Here is a 15914-nt window from a genome sequence, read left to right as displayed (position 1 = left end):
ACTGGGCCAGGTAGCCCATGTAGCCTCTTCCAGGCTTTCCTGGGTGACACTGCCAGCCTGGCCCCCTGGTGCCCATTCAATCTAGTCCTTCATATTGCTGGAGAACGGGGAAGCTCTGAGTAACATGAGACTATAGAGTGCGAGACGGTTGCTGATGGTCTGGTCCTGTCCCTTCCTCATTCCTGGACATTCCTGACAAAAGGCTCCCAGCAACGAGTAAGCAGCAGCTGTAGACACCAGCCTGATGAATATCTCATTGTGGGGAGGGGGCCATAGCAGGAGTGGGGCTCCAGGGAAATACAGAACCCAGGCCTCAGAGGTGCTGATGTGAGAGACCCAAGAAACCTCAGCTTTGCACTTGCTGAATACCATCTGCGCCTCTCAGGAGGGAGAGTGCCAGGCTCAGGAGGCAGCTTTGCGCTTGCTGAATACCATCTGCACCTCTCAGGAGGGAGAGCGCCAGGCTCAGGAGGTCCTTGGCTCTGCCATTTTCAAGGGCTGGCAGGGGGACCCCTCTGGAGGTACTTGGAGCAGTACCGCATGCCGTGGCTTCTGAGTGAGAGTCAGCTCTGCACCCCACAAGACTGCTCCCTATCCAGAACTCACTGTGATCATGTGCTGGGTTCAGATGCCCATGCAGTCTCCTGGTGGGAGCACCAGCGGTGCTAACTGTAGGCCGCCCTGAGTCTGCCCTGCTCTGCCCTGCTATGGAACAACTCCTGTTCTGCCTTTGGGGAGAGGTGTTCATTTCAGCGATGACTGGGCTGGCCCCCATGGCACAGCTACCACAGAGAGTCTGCCGCTATCCATGGCTGAGAGCTCTAGTTCTTCTCTGAAGCCACCAGGATGGATGAATGGCAGCTTCATCCTCTTGGCCGACTCAGTTGCCTTTCATCAGCTCATCTGCTCCTAGGATCCACTCTGCCTCTGGCTGGCACCTGATCTGAATCCCAGGCTCACACCTCTGCCCACAGGCCCAGCAGCTGCTTCACCTTCAACTCCTTCCCCCACCAAGCACTGCCCCTCACCAGCTACTGGGGTGCCACTAGTGCCCCTACATGGTGCTCCCTCTCCAGACCCTCAGGTCCAGCTATAGCTTTCTTTTGGAAGCCACACCCCAAGACACCAGCCCTGCTCTAGGGCCCTGTATCCCCAACTTCCTGCATCCTTCTCCCTCATTCTGGGAAGATGAACTTGCCCTGCCAGCCAGATAGCTCCTGGAGGGCAGGACACCAGGGCCTGGACCATGGTAGGCCCGGGAGTGTCTGCTGACAGTGATGCTGGAGCTGGTGCCCATGTCCACATCATGTCCATGGCACAGCGGCCACCTGAGGCTGGGGGCATCTGAGCGGTGGCTGCAGAGTGGGGCCCTTACTCTGGTTGAGTGAAGTTCACCAGGTCCTCCCCTGTGCTGTCATGCTGCGTATGGAAGAGCCGACCTAGCTGGGGACCCCGCACCACACAGTAAGAGCAGAAGCTGGAGGTTGGTGCCTGCACTGGAGCTGGCTCTGAGGCTCTGGCTGCTGAGTGGCTGGACGGACCCTGCCAGAGGCAAAAGGGGCCATCAGCCTTTGTGATCCAGGCCCAGGCCTGTGGCTGCAGAGAGGCAGCGTGACCCTGGCATGCCACTCTCAGCTCTGCCCTAGCCCCCACACCCAGGAATGCCCACAATCAGCACACCCACTAAGACAGACAGTGTCTGGCTGCCCTCCAGCGAGAGGAGCACTTGCTTCTGGGCCGTCACTCAGAAGTGTCTAGAGGAAGTGTGCTCACCGTCAGAGAGGCCAAAGTGGATGCCTCCGTCCAGGGCTTCTGGCGACAGGGGCATTGGGTCTGACTGACCTGAGCTGGCTCCCCACCTCGGGGTGCTCCTGCAGGCACCAGGAACCCGAGGTTTGGCCCTCAGCACCCACCTTTGTGTGAGAACAGCACAAGCCTGCCGTCCAGCTGGGCCTGCGTGAAGCTGCACACCTCGGTGCCTGGCACCACCCACAGCACTACCCACCCATTGCTGGGCTGCTCAATGGTCTAGACCAGGTCCTTGGACCCAGAGTAACCATCCATGCTCCTCAGAGCCTCTGTTGGGATGGGCACAGTGGCCCCCTCTGACATCTGGGGACACAGGCCTGTGAAGGTTCTGCCCTGCCACGCTCACCCACCCCTTCCTCCCCGGCCCTAGGCTGCCCTGAAGCTCAGGCCCTCAGGTGGCATCGAGTCTGGCGCTGCTCTGGCTCCCCTGCACAAAAGGACCTCTCCACATTCACTTTCCCTGTCACCCCAGGGAAGGCGACCCTCCAGGCCCAGCCTCCCTGCTCTTCATCTGCCCTAGTCCTGCGTGTCCCTCAAGACCAGCTTGTGTCCCCTACCCAGGAAGGCCCCAGTTCTTACCTTCACCAAGTTCTCACCCCCAGAAACCCCCAACGCTGACCAACAGTGCTCCTTAATCTGTCTCACTCGTGGGACAGGGGTCTCCTTTCAGACCCTCCATGTGTGCCTGGAAGGGGCTGGGCACAGGTGGGAATGGTGATTTTAGAAATGGGCCCTCCTTCCAGCTGAGGGAGGGGTGGGAAGCATGGAGAGTTGGGGCCTGATGGTTGGCACTGTCCTGCAGCACAGAAGCAGTGCTGGGATGGGCCCAGGGGCTTCCAGAGCAGTTACGGGCCCTCCTTGTGTTGGGCAAAGGGGACCCCTTTCCAGGCCTCCCACTTGCAAGCAGAGCACGCTCCTATTCCTAAGGTCCTGGTACCAGTCTTGCTGGGTCAATTACTTGCGGGCAGCGCTACAGTGGGACTCACATGCCCGGAAAACAGCCCTCTGGCATTCCTGGGCTTCCTCCCCTGGCCCTAGGGAGCCCTCAGGCCAAGCCTTGGCAGGAGGGGCCATAGTGTGGGGGGCAGGGCCCCATCAATGGTCTCCCGGAGCAAATACAGGGGGATGGTCCCACCTGGTGGCCATGCTGCCACACAGCTATCCCACTCCGTGGTTCCACGACGCTGTGTCCCATTCTTCTGTGGCCTCCGCACCACGAGGCCACCCTCTACAGGCACATCCTAGACCACCAAAGCCCCCCACGGTGCCCCATGTCAGAGACAGCGCAAGTCAGCCCTCTTGTGGAACCTTCAGTGACTCCTGCTGACTGGGGAGGACGCACCCCAGAAGCTGGCGTTCAAAGCCCTGCCATGTGGGCTTAGTAAAGCCATGCCCTTTCTGTTCCACCAGAACTACTTCTGCAACCATGGAGAAGTCCCATTCCATGTCTGGGCCTCAACTTCCACCTCTGCCAAATGGGGGCCCTGCTCTGCTGTGGCACAAGGGCAGGAGTTTGGGGAGCCAAGCCGTGGCCTTCACGTGCTGGGGTGAAGGTGGGAAGCTTAATGGTCCCACCCTGACATCTGCCCTTAAAGGCTTGTGATTCTGTCAGGTGTTCTGGTCCTAAGCCACAGGAAGAGGAACAGCAGAGCCACCCGTGGCTGCTCAGAAGTCTGCCTACAGTATTGCAAACGTCCAATAACAAAACCTCCCACCAGTGTTCTATTTCAGCACAATCTCACATCTCTCCTTCCAACTGCATGAGGCCCCATTTTGCAGACGAGGATACTGAGGCTCAGAGAGGGGGAGATCTGTGGCAGGAAGTAGGGGACACTGGCCTCTTTCTCAAAGCAGACATGGGGTGATCCCAGGAATAAGCTCACCTGCAGGCCTGAGTTTGTGGTGAGGTTGGGGGGTTGGCCATTGACAGGCAGGATGGTGACAGTGAAGGCCACAGGATGGCTCTGGCGGTCCATCTCCGAGACGTTAGCCATCAGGACAAAACTGTCTGTCAGTGTCTCGCTCCCCTCGTGCACACAGCAGATCAGCTGCTCTTCCACCGAGGGGCAGGCCCATGGCTGGCAGTCAGGACCCAGATGCCCTGCTTTTGGGTGCATGAGGAGACTGACTTTCAGGGCTTCAGCTTCCACTGGTGGAAAACGGGGATCATAAGTTCTGGCTCCCAGAAGAGTTGTGGGGAAGAAAGGAGATACAGTATTTATTTTATTTTATTTTTGAGACAGAGTCTCACTCTGTTGCCCAGGCTGGAGTACAGTGGCGCGATTTCGGCTCATTGCAACCTCTGTCTCCCAGGTTCAAGCGATTCTCCTGCCTCAGCCTCCTGAGTAGCTGGGACTACAGGCACGTGCCACCATACCCTGTAATTTTTTGTATTTTTAGTAGAGACAGGGTTTCATCGTGATAGCCCAGATGGTCTTGATTTCCTGACCTCATGATCCACCCATCTCAGCCTCCCAAAGTGCTGGGATTACAGGCGTCAGCCACTGAGCCTGGCCTGAGATACAGTATTGAAAGCATAGGTGCTTCTGAAATGTGACTCCCCTGTCTCCTCTCCGTGTATAATCCCCTGGACTGGGAGTCCCTGGAGCTCCCTCCACTCTGCCCCCAGAGCTGGGCTGCAGCCCCTGGGCCTCTCTCACAGCCATACCTCTCTCCAGCAGAAGGCGCTGAGGGTCTTGGCATGAGGCCCATCTTCCTTCTGCAGGGCCCCATGCCAGGATGGCTCCAGAACCTACAGGCCAAGGCCTGGGAGAGTGGAGAAGTAGGGCCCAGTGATGCGGAGCAGTGGAGGGACCAAGGTGTGGCTGCCACCCTCGGGGACGCTGAAGTTTTGCACTCCCGGTGGGGATGACAGTGGGCAACACCTCCAGCTCTACGATACGTCATCAAGGGGAGCGCCCAGGCTGAGGCCACAACCAGCGAGAAGGCATCGCTCCAGGCCTCAGGGCAGGAGTGCAGGTACAGGATCCTGCCTGCGTCCACCGCCTATTGAGAGAAGCTCTGCATGGGGTCCAGGCTGGGTGGCTCATCTGCCAAGGCGCCAGGCGAAACCATCACCACTGAGCTGGCACTCAGTGGGCTCTTCACTGAGAAAACGATGTCTGCCTTCTGGGCTGCCGCCTGGGCTGCCTGGTTAACAGAGGTCATGAGGACTAACAAGGGAACACAGATGGGTCTCAGAGGGGCCCACTGTGGCCCTAGGCAGCCAGAACAGGCTCGATCTTGCTGACCAGATACCACTGCTCATTTAGTCACACACACACGTGGGTTCACACACACAGCAGCCAGATATGCAGCTGTTCACATTTTCTGTTTTTTAAGACAGGGTCTCACTCTGTCACCCAGGCTGGAGTGCAGTGGTGCAATCACAGCTCCCTGCAGCCTCAACCTCCTAGGCTCAAGGGCTCCCACCTCAGCCTCCCAAGTAGCTGGGACCACAGGCATGAGCCACCATGCCCAGCTCATTTAAAAATTTTTTTTTGTAGAGACGGGGTTTCACTCGGTTGCCCCAGCTGCTGGACACGTGTTATACCCACCCCACACACGGTTCCAGGGGGTTGGTCACACAGCTTGAGATGCACTCCCTTGGGGAGGTGCATAATCACATGTCCCCAGACTCAGTGACACCGACACACGACTTCATCAGACACTGACGCAGTCACACACGTTCACATGCGCGTGTGCACACACACACACACACACAGGCCCGCCTGCTCAGGATCTGTTCAGGCCTGTGGCTGGTTTGCTGGCAGCGTCTTCCCCAACTCCTGCTATCACCACCCAGGACCATCAGAGCATGCCTCGCCACCCCCATCCCTCCTAGAGGCACAGGCGCCCCCAACACAGGCCCTACAGAGCTCATGCCCCAAAGGCCACACGGGCTCCCTCACCTGATGGGCCATCCACAAGAGGCTAAATCACCCCCAAACTCACACTCCCGTTCTGTGCCTTTGCCCGGAATGTCTCTTTTGCCTGGAATACCACTCCCCATACTCTGCTCCCAATGGCCTGTGCTCTTCAGAGCCCGGCCCAAACACTGCCTCCTCCCATGAGGCCTTCCTGATTTCCTGATACCAGATCTGCTGGCTTGCCATGGGCCCCAAGCTCCAGACATGCAGAAGGGTCTCCGAAATAAGCAGTGTAGAAGAGTAAGGCCAAGAGCGGGCAAGAAATGGCCTGAGGTCACAGGGCATGTCAGTGAGCTCGCTGGAGGGCCCGTGGCTGCTCTGTGGGGTTCCTGGGTGGGCAGAAGCCCTTGACAGACCCTCCTAGTCCTGGTCTGGGCTCCGAGAAGAGAGCGGGATACACGGGGGTCTGAGGCGCAGTGGCCTGTCTCCATGGCCAGCAATCCCCAAAGTTCAGGACCCGTGAGCTCTCCCAGGGAACTCACTGCAATGCAGATTCTTGGGCTTCACTTCAGAGATTCTGTACGGCTGGGTGGGGTCCAGGAATCTGCCTGCTCAGCCATGCCATGGACACGAGTGGACACGACCTCTAGAGGCACACCCAACTCCCAGGAGGATGGGTGTACAGCAGGCTCCCCAAAAACTCTTGGGAACACAACATACACAGGAGCACATCTGAGACACGTGCACACACACAACCTGGGACCACCACAGCCACAGCCCAAGTCACATGTGTACCTGGCATGGAGGCTGGGCGGGAGGCCCTCTACCTGGTCCACTACCCCGCTCACCACCTCCAGCTGGTCCCTTGTGATCTCAGCTGCCTCTCCCTGGAAGATGTAGATCTTCTTGTGCCGGGCCAGCTTCAGTGGGGCTAGTGGGCCCTCTAGGGCAACAGTCACTTGTAGTGTGGCATGTGTGTGCACTGGCCCTGCTTCCATTGAGAAGGCCAGGGTGCTGTGGGGTCTGAGGCTGCCATTGTGGCCGTAGAGAACGGCCCCATTCAGCAAGTGCTGCTGGGAGACGACTGTGGCTGGTTGAGTGGCCCGGGGCAATTGTCCCTAGCGAGGACACTCTGTGACGTGGTAGTGGACCTCATCCCCTCTGCGGATGTCAAGGTTGGTGTCCAGGTGGAGCTCAGCCATGTTGATGGTACCCTGGCCTCTTTGAGGGACCATGAGGCCACAGCCATTGGCCACACAGAGGTAGGGCTCCAAGGCCTGCACCTCCAGCAGAGTGGTGGCCTGGTGCTGCCCATCAGACACCTGCAGCTGGATCCAGCATGGTCAGCCTGAGTACGCAAACAGGACTCACCTCTTCCTGAGGCCCCACATGGATGAAGCAGTAGATGAGTTGCATGGGCTCATCCACGGCCATGATACTGCCAAAGAGGAGGTCCTTGTGGGTCAGCACCAGCTGGGCATCAGCAAAGCCCAAATCAGCACTGCTGAAGGCCACGTCGACTGTAGTCAGCAGCCGCCACCTACCCCGGGCCACATGGAAGACGTGGCTGATGATCTGCATGGGGCGTGGTCATTCACGGGCTGGATGACCACTTGGAAGACACCCTGTACCTCCTCCCAGGCCATGTCACCACTGCTCTCATCCTGGCGGGTAGCAACAAATGGGATATCACCTTCTGTGATCTCAGAATCATCATGCTGGTAGACCAGCCGGCCACACAACAGGTCTCCATTGGTGAAGGATGTCACCATAGTAGTCTTGTCCTGTGTCCCATGCCAAGTCAACCTCCCATGGCGGGAGCCACTCCATGACCTTATAGAGGTACCTGGCACTGTTGAGACTCTGGAAGAGCTGGTCAGTAGAGAGGACACCCTCATCATCCTCAGCCACCACGAGGACATTGGTGAGGACAGGCATGTCTGGGTCACCGCCAGTATGGATGGAGAAGGTACAGAGCAGGGAGAAATATGGTGGAGCTGTGACACAGAAACAGAAGGTGTCCTCCACTGCCACTGAGGTGCGTGCCGTGGCCCCACAGGTCACCTGGCCAGCCTGTACATCATCCTGGGTAAAGCCCTGGCCGCCTGAGAGCCTCGTGCCCTGTAGTTGAAGCTGCCTTTCCTGGGAGCCTGAACCACCTCACAGTGGAAGGTTGGAGGGCTTGGGCCTGCCTCCTCCAGAGTGGCCTCCAGGTGGGCTGTGGTGAGGGTGTCCTGCTCGGTGTCCTGAGTGTGCAGTGGCTCCAGCTGCAGCATCCACACTGTGGCTCTCTGGATGGTCACTGAGAAGGGTAGATTGCTCAGGATTTCCCAGCCCACCTGCACCTCCAGATCCAGGTTCTCCACGGTGTCCTCGACGTGGTGCTGTGGGTCGGTGCTCAGGTACCTCACGCGGCCCTACTCCACATCCTGCTGGTGGAATGCCTGTGTGGCCCACCACTCAGCACCCTCCACCCCACTAGCCCCCTGCTTCTGCAGCTCCCTGAACTACAGGGCTCCAGCGATGCGGAACAGCACACTCACATCCTGCCACACGGCGCTGCTCTCCACCGACAGGTTGGTGGGTAAGATGGGCATGGCAGAGCCCGGGGCCAGGCACAGTCCTGTGCTGTGGTGGATCTGTATGGGCAGCTGGACAGCCACCACCTTCAGCAGGGCCGGGTGGTGGGGGTGCAGTCCATCGCTGATCCAGAAAGTCAAGTGCTGTGCAGGGCCTCCACAGCGGTCATAGACTAGGCTGCCGGCCTCCAACTCCCGGCAGGAGAACTCGGTCACCGGCTCCCCAGGCTGCTCCACGGTCTCAGTGTTCCACAGGGAGGCCAGAGGGGGTACCAAGGAGCTAGAAGGAGAGGCTCTCACAGGCAGAGTCCAGGTCATAGGCCTGGAAAACCTCAGGCCCCAGTGGCTTCTGTGTGTGTTCCAGGAACACCATGAGGCTGCCACGTGGGAAGATGATGCTGGGTGGGTCACTGACAGGGTGAACCTGGAAGGGCAGGAGGTCATTTTGGCCCCTCCGTAGGCATGAGGGCATGGGCACCAGAGCCGTCACAGACACCTCTAGCACCAGCTGGTCAGAGGTGTCCTCAGGGCCATCGTGGATGAAGCAGGCCTTGCAATTCACCATGTCCAGGAGGGTGAACATTTTTCATGCCTGGGCACCCGGGATGTCCAGTTCAAGCTCGCCCTAGCATGCCCCTCAGGTCACGCTGAACAGCACCTGGGATGTGCGCAGCTCAGCCTCTATCAGGGCCAGCATGGGTTGCACATGCTGCCGCTCAAGCCAGGCTGGGCCACCCTCAGCCACCACTAGTGGGCAGATAGTCAACAGCTGGGTGAAATTAGCAGACAGGGTACAGCCCTAGCTCAGGCACGCATGGCTCAGCTAGCTCCATGGCCAGCCAAGCCTTGGTGGCCAGCATGGAGAAAGCTTCATCATGGTCACAGGCATCATCCTCATACTCCTCCACCTCCTCCAGCCTTCAGCCAGCCGCCATGTTGTGTGTCAATAAGGCTTCCCGCAGCCCCTGCCTCTGGCCATTGACACTGAGGTCTTCCATGCAGCCATCCCAGCAGGGAGGCATTGGCGGCTCGTGTCAGGTCTAGGCGGTATTCCTGGAGGTGACAAGAGGCCTCTGCAACCAGCCCCCCAAGAAGAAGACTGCCACGTGGCTCCAGGTAGCTGAGGACTCCTCGGTTCGAAGTACATGTGGGGTACTGGTCCATGGAGATTTCCAGCTGGTGAATGTTGATGTGGACACTGATCTTGTGGGGCTGCCTGTCAGCCACAGGCACACTGCTGAGGAGCAATGCAGTACCCTGGCCCTTCTCGACCATGGCCCACAGGTGGCCCTCAAATATGTCCACATGGATGAAGTCCCCATGCGGGTCCCCTGCCTGGAAGGCCAAGGGTGCCTGCTGGCCCTGTGAGTGTCAACTCCAGGATTCCTTCATCCTGAGTGCCCCAGGCAGGGACGGCAGCTAAAGAGTTGGGCCCAGAGAAGCCCAGGGCCACATCCTCACCGGCAGAAAACTCTTCAGCACAGCCCTCACGCATGTCGGGGGTCAGAGGCCAGAGGAGGCTGCAGCCATTGAGGGTGGCTGCATAGGGGCAATCTCTCAGGGGATAGCTGATTCCCCTCAGATAGGGCAGGCCAAGGCTCCCAATGCTCCCAACGAAGAGCCCACAGGGGACCTCTAGGGGGCTCCCAGGACTGCAGAGGAGGCGTTCGGAAACCCATCAACTGACAATGTGGCCCAGCCCTCTGAGACAGTCAGCATGGTAGTGTGGGGGATGGAGTTGCTCAGCAGCATTTCTGCTGGGGTCTGCAGCCTCAGCTCCTCCTGGCCCAGGACAAGTCTCACCTGAGGAGAGACTGGGAATGGGAGATGGGGGGCAGCACTTTGAATCCATCATTTCCCTTATAAAACATACAGTGGGTTCCCCACAGTTGGGGCCCCAGAGCAGAAAACCTAGGACAAGGGCCTCTGGTGCCACTCCTCTTGCCTTCCTGCCATCTCTTTATTCATCCTCCAGACACTCACCAAAGGAAACTCTGGGCCAGGCTTGAATGGGCTCTGGGGACCCTGATGTGAATCAGATGTGCTCCTTGCCCACAAGGAACTGACACATAGCAAGATGCTCTTCTAGAAACCCAACCTGTATTTTTAAATTCTCCTTCTCTTTCCTTGAGTGAGAGGCGCCAGAAATACTGTCTTGGAATCTAGATTTCACCCCTGGGATAATGGGTAACTAAGAATCCCTTGATCAGTCCCCCTAAGTTTGGCAAAGTTTTTCAAGGTCACTGAGGGAAGCCAGGCTAACTGTTCAGGGATAGGGAGCCCAGGAAGATGCTCTGTGTTCGGAAACAAAAGCTCCCTGACCTGTGGTGGAGGGAGATCTCAGGGACAGATGAAGGACATAGTTCTGTCACTATGACAATGACACCAGAAATGGAGCTGGTATGGCGCTCCCAGATGCTAGAACAGGTGGTGGCAGAGTATGGGAACTGCAAAACCAGAACAATAAGAGCCATGATCTTGGAGTCCTGGTATGGTGCATCTCTGTAGGGGTGTGGCATCACTGTACCCACAGAGCTCAGCAGCCATCAGTGCCAGACTGCACCACACTGGTGTTCAACAGTGACACCTTGTGGCAGTGAGCAGCAATGACAGCAGCAGACTGACAAAGCCCTAGTCCTCTTCTCACTGGGGTGTGGAAGGAGATGGTTGCCCCAAATTTGTTTTTTTGTTTTTTTCTTTCTAAAATAGAGATGGGGTCTCATTGTGTGACTCAGACCAGTCTTGAACTCCTAGGCTCAAGTGATCTTCCCACCTTGGCCTGCCAAAGTGGTGGGATTATAGGCATGAGTCACTGCACCCAGCCTGCCCCAAATTTGGACTAAGACCCTGGGTTCTTAAACTCTTCACGGTATGGGGGAAGACTCAAGAACGAGCCACAAGACTCCTTGATAATAAAGCTTGTGGTGTCTTGAAGGATGAAATGGAAAAATGAAGCTGAGGCAGTACTGGTGCTGTTACTGTCGTGGACAGACAGTGGTAGTGCAGAGAAGCTGGTGCAGTGCCATAGGGATGCACAGGGGTCATGGGGGCTCAGGAGGGGGCCTCGCCCAGGAGGGGATGCTCACACTGAAACTTCAAGGAGAGGCTAGAGTTAGGCAGGTGCAGGGAATGAGTGAGGCATGCAGCTGGCAGAAGCAGTGTAGTGACCAAAGGCCTGGCAGCAAGTGACCATAAGATGGCCAGGAACTGAAAGCAGTTCAGTGCAGTCAGAGCACAAATGGCCAGGGAGGGCTTCTGGTGGGAAACATGATTGGAGGGAGCCGATGGGCAGAGCCAGTTCAGGAAGGATTTACCATTTCTGGGCTGCTGCTGCCCATCCCATGGTGGAGAACTTGAGACCCCAAGATAAAAGTGACTTACACAAAGTCACACAGCTAGCTGGGGTTCAAAGCTAGAGAAGGAATCTCACCCCCATCCCAGGGGGATGTCACTCACCTGCAGGCGTCCGGAGTAGAGCTGCAGCAGGAGGTGGTCAGCTGGGCCTGCTGCCAGGAGAAGGAGGGCTTCAGGCTGGGATGTGGAGAACTGCAGCTGTAGGTCTATGTCGGTCAGAGCCGTGGCCACAGACACCTCCAGGTGGTTCTCACCAAAGAAGGAAGCTGTGTGAGAGAGGGAGCTCTGGTCAAGGTTCAGATTCTTGCCTGGAGGAGGCGAGGTGCCATAGAGAGGGACGGGTGGGTTGCAGAAAGGGGTTCGTGCTGGTGCACCCTCATGGTTCTGCTATATGGTGCTGCCTCTGAGCACTGCCCAGATCCCAGCATTTCCTTGGTCCTGGCACCAGAAGGCACAGCCTCACCTTGTGTCCAGTCCAGATCTTGACTTTGCAGGAGGTCAGACCCAGAAATTCCCAGCAACTCAGTTCTCCTCCTTAGAGATTCCTGGAGCCAGAGGCCTCCGCCAGCTCTGACTCACCTCCCCTGGGCCCCAGAGGAGTCTCCCTCCCAGGTCTGGCTCCCTGACCCAGCCCAAAGGGAAACATCACTGGCCTGATCACCTGGCTTGGTGGTCACAGCCCCGAGGAATGGAGTTTCTGGAGAATCACCCCCAGTCCAGACAGATTCCTGCTGATATTCCTTCTCCTAAGTGCCCTTGTGCTTGGGCTCCTGTGCAGCACCTGCCGTGCCATGCCCTGCCTCCATGGATTGGCTGGGCCATGGCTGGGATCTGGGGATGGTTTCAGTGCAGCCCACCTATCCCCACTTCTCTATCAGGTCATTCTTTCAGCTGCCATTGAGGGTGGGGGCGGGAGCTTATTGGCCTCCGTTTGCCAAGGAGCAAAGGCTCTGAGGCCAGATGGGGACCATATGCAGTGTCAAACCAAAGTGGGCCCACACTTCCTCCATTAACCCTGCTACTGCTTTCTGCTGAAGAGCTATTCACAGTCCCCGCTGAGCAGTCAGATCCAGCCCTATTGTTTCCACCATGGCCAAGGAACCAGGAATGAGAACAGCTGAGCTCCCAACTGCCCCAGGCCACCACTCAGGCTGAGGCTGAAGACAGGGCCTAGGAGGGGCTGAGGGTCTGCAGGGCAGGCCAGAGAGGGTCTCACTAGGCAGAAGGCCATGTCTGGGGTTGCCTGGGGTTAGTGGTTCCCATGCAAGGCCCGTTCTGTCCCACACTGGGACTCCTCCTCTTTTGAGTTGCTGCTTCCTCCAGGCAGTTTCCCCAAATCAGCCTCCCTGACTTCCAACCTGCTGCCATAATTTCTGGTCTATGCCTTTTGTGGTGATAAGAGCCAAATACAACTTTGACTTTGCCTGCAGATGTCCAGGGCTAGAGGGCAGACAAACACAGGTTAAAAACCATGATTCATCCCTGTTGAGTTTCCCTCAAACCCCAAGAACAAGCACAGGCTGATGGCCTTGACAGGGTGATCCAGTACTGGCCTCACATGTGCTGGTCCCTGGCCAGCCTAAGCCAGCTGCCATCTGTTCGAGGGAGTAGCTTCAGCCATTGGAGGAGTTGGAGATTTCTACGCCCTAAGGGCAGCCGGCCCCACCTGGACAGATGTCCAGGAAAGATCACCTAAGAGCCCCCTGGCTGAGTTAAATCCCCTGTAGTTATCCCCTCCTCCTGCCAGCACTGCTGGCAACACCAGCACCTTGTCTGGGAAGCTAAGGGAATCAAGTAAGCCCCGCAGACCATCTGCACAGGGGCGGCCCAGCAGGCTCAGCAGGCACAGCACAGCTTGGTGCCAGCAAGAGACAGACCAGGGAACTGCAGGTGGTGGCCACCTACTGGGGTGCCTTATCTGCAAAGACATTGTTTCCTAAGAGCGAAACACAGTGAAGGGAGGCCATAGCACAAGGGGTGGGGGCACGTGCACAAGGGGTGGGGGCACGTGGCCCTGCAGGATGGAGCCACCACCGTCACTGGCTGGAATAGCTCACAGCAGCTGCCAGAAGCCAACTGTTGCATTTTCAGGAATTTTGAGAGCCAGGTGATACTGCCCACAGCGGGAATATTTATACCAGGCAAAGAGGCAAATACTGAAAATCAGGGTTCCCTCTCCCCAAGAAAGCCCACTGCTAAACATTTACCTACCCAGCACCCACAGGGAAGGGGACACATCTCCGTGTGCCCACCCACCTGTGTTAGTCAGGGTTCCCTAGAGGGACAGAATAAGAGATATATAGAAATAGGTATAGATATAGATAGATAAATAGATAGATAGATAGATAGATAGATAGACAGACAGACAGATAGAAAGGGAAGTTTATTAAATATTAACTTACACAATCACATGGTCCCACAATAGGCTGTCTGCAAGTTTGAGCAGCAAGAAGACCCAGCCCGAGTCTCAAAACTCAAGAACTTGGAGTCCGATTTAGAGGGCAGGAAGCATCCAGCAGGGGAGAAAGATGTAGGCTGGGAGGCTGGTCCACTCTTGCCTTTTCACATTTTTCTGCCCGCTTTATATTCACTGGCAGCTCATTAGATGGTGCCCACCAGTATTAAGGGTGGGTTTGCCTTCCCCAGCCCACTGACTCAAATGTTAATCTCCTTTTACAACACCCTCACAGACACACCCAAGGGATCAATACTTTGCAGCCTTCAACCCAATCAAGTTGACACTCAGTATTAACCATCACGCCACCCTTGCACTACAGGTATACGTACACCCACTAGGGCATGGTCAACGTCAGGAATCTGGGCCAAACGGGAACTGAAGGAGACGGTTGGCTCTAACCACTGAACCATCTGCCTGCAGCCCCCTCCCAGCAGAAGAGAGAAGAGCCTGTTTGGCCAGAGTGGAACGGTGGCAAGAAACAGAGGTACTTTCCAGAGCGCTGGGGTCTGAATGGGTCCACTGAGGGGCTGGGCCCTGCTGCTTCCCGTGGGGCTGAGCGGGAGGGGCTCACAGAGGCTGCTTTGTGCTGCTGGATTGCATAGCCCGTCAGGACCCCACCCCAACAGAGGCCTCTGAGGCCTTGCTGGCCAGGACTTTGGAAACTCTGACAGCGCCGCTTCCCCCACCTTCTGATCTCCTTTTTCTGCCCCTCTTACACCCTCTGAGGGGCTGCAGTTGCAAGAACCCAGAATCTCTGTCTTGGAGGTGGTGAGGGGCGGGGGCAGTTGAAGAGGGGCTTTGAATGGAGAGGGTCTGCAGGATAAAGATTTAATAAGCTAGGAGTCAATCCAGAAGACTTCCTGGAGGAGGTGATGGTGGTGTAGAGTCAGAGAGGGAGGAATAGGCAGTCTCAGAGGACAGCAGCAAGTCCAAGTGAGAGACTGGCAGAGGTATACAGGACCGTGAGGAGGGTTTCTGCTCCCTCACCCACTAGAGCCTCTGGCTTATCACAGGATAAGAGCCAGCTAAGCTCCAGGGGCTTTCCAGGAAAAGCGTCCCTTGGAAAGGGTGTGACCTTTTCACCGCTCCCAACAGCACCCTAGAAATGGTTTGGCCTTTCCCCTCCCAAGTTCCACAGAGAACACAGCCAGCAGAGGACACATTATCTGTCATCCAGAAATGGGTCTGATTCTCAATCAAGGGACAGCAGGACTGGTAGAGACTGTCAGGCCACACGGCTGCCTGCACAGCACCCCCATGCTTGGGGCGAGTGAGGGGGATGGCGGTGGCTGGCTGTCCACAGGCTAAACATGATAGGGAGGCTCATCGGAGGTGGCACACTTTGGAGGGACAAAGTCAGGGGAGAGCTTCCTCTTGTTGGGCCACAAGACTCCAGAAGGACAGCACGGTGACTGATTCCCAGCGCTAGAGGCGAGGCGATCAGCCATGTGTAGGTGTATATCTATGTGTGTGTGTGTGTGTATGTGTATTTATTTATTTATTTAGATGGAGTCTTGCTCTGTCCCCCAGGCTGGAGTACAGTGGCGCGATCTCGGCTCACTGAAACCTCTGCCTCCTGGGTTCAAGCGATGCTCCTGCCCCAGCCTGCCAAGTAGCTGGGACTACAGGCACCCACCACCACTACTGGCTGCTTTTCGTATTTTTAGTAGAGATGAGGTTTCACCATATTGGCGAGGCTGGTCTCAAACTCCTGACCTCGTGATCTGCCTGCCTTGGCCTCCCAAAGTGCTAAGAGTACAAGCGTGAGCCACAGCACCCGGCTATTTATAGAATATGACCTCAACTATTTAAACATATCTGTAAGGGTATATGTACTTTGATAAC

General features: G+C 56.9%; 1 pseudogene; it reads right to left on the bottom strand.

Annotated features, from left to right (window-relative positions):
• Window positions 1–15517, bottom strand: part of LOC105516231 — an 18276-nt pseudogene extending 2759 nt beyond the window's left edge.
• Window positions 15518–15914: the final 397 nt, after the last annotated feature.

This window comes from Colobus angolensis, unplaced genomic scaffold (genome assembly GCF_000951035.1).
Source record: "Colobus angolensis palliatus isolate OR3802 unplaced genomic scaffold, Cang.pa_1.0 Scaffold278, whole genome shotgun sequence".
Taxonomy (NCBI): Eukaryota; Metazoa; Chordata; class Mammalia; order Primates; family Cercopithecidae; genus Colobus; species Colobus angolensis.
This window is presented reverse-complemented; position numbering and strand designations above follow the sequence as displayed.